Raw genomic sequence first — 1063 nt, forward strand, 5'->3', positions numbered from 1 at the left:
CTTCAGATGACTGACAAGAGGCCAATCCCTAAATGTAAACAAACACGCAGAACCGGAAGTCAGGTTTACAGACGGGTTCGGTTTCAGTGACGCGATTAGACACGAGTTTATAACTATTATTTATATCAGAACGAAAGAAATGAAACGTTTAACTGCGTTAACAGATCACGTGACGGAGGAGCGCGAGCGAGCGCGCGCACACACACACGGCACCCGGAAGTGAAGTCTGATTACAGAGCTGTGAACAAAAAGTGAATAAATATAAAGGCTGACACACTGACTGTAAAGTGCTAGTGAGGATCACAGACACACACACACACACACACTCACTCACACACACACTCTCACTCACACCAGCCCGACCTGTGTGTAACCGGCCCAGCAGGTTTAAAGCCTGCAGTGAGACTCCTGTGAGATTAGTTCACACACACACACACACACACACACCTGAGGAGATTGTCGATGTTTTAATCACTTTATAAAACATCAGCCCGATGCACTCGCAGTCCGGACACACACACACACACCCCTTACTGATATACACCCTACCTCACGGTGTTCCCTCACACACACACACACACACACACACACACACAGCATTACTGATCTGAGAGCAGAACCGGAACCAGAACCCGGTAACCCCGCGGTACTCACCCTGCACCCTGAGGAGGATTCATCCGGTGTGTGTGTGTGTGTGTGTGTGAAGCAGATGAATGAAGGCTGTCCTCCTCAGAGAGTTTCTCCTCTAAACACGGAGAGAACCTGTTGCTGAACGCGCTGTCACACACACTCTCTCACACACACACACTCAACATGGCTGACAGGCCCTGCACTGAAACTCTGTGTGGGAAGCCACAAGGGCCAACACTTCCTTAACCCACCGCGTCACTCTTCCTCTCCTCCTGTTGTGTGGCGATTGGCGAACCAACTTCATGTTCACTACCGCCACCTACCGGCAATGTAGCGTGCAGTCATTTAATTCAGTCTCATACACACAGCGGTGCCTCGGGATACGAGTTTAATCCGCTCCGGAGGAGAGTTCCTAAACTGAAACATGAAATAA

General features: G+C 49.8%; 1 protein-coding gene across 3 annotated transcripts in view; it reads right to left on the reverse strand.

The window, feature by feature from the left end:
- itsn2b (intersectin 2b) overlaps nucleotides 1-845 on the reverse strand; it is a 28680-nt gene extending 27835 nt beyond the window's left edge. For all 3 annotated transcript variants that reach the window (XM_053509456.1, XM_053509457.1, XM_053509455.1), the window contains exon 1: nucleotides 655-845. The gene's annotated coding sequence lies outside the window, so the exon portion shown is untranslated. The remainder of the gene's footprint in view (nucleotides 1-654) is intronic.
- Between the last annotated feature and the right edge of the window lie 218 nt (nucleotides 846-1063).

This window comes from Clarias gariepinus, chromosome 13, assembly GCF_024256425.1.
Source record: "Clarias gariepinus isolate MV-2021 ecotype Netherlands chromosome 13, CGAR_prim_01v2, whole genome shotgun sequence".
Taxonomy (NCBI): domain Eukaryota; kingdom Metazoa; phylum Chordata; class Actinopteri; order Siluriformes; family Clariidae; genus Clarias; species Clarias gariepinus.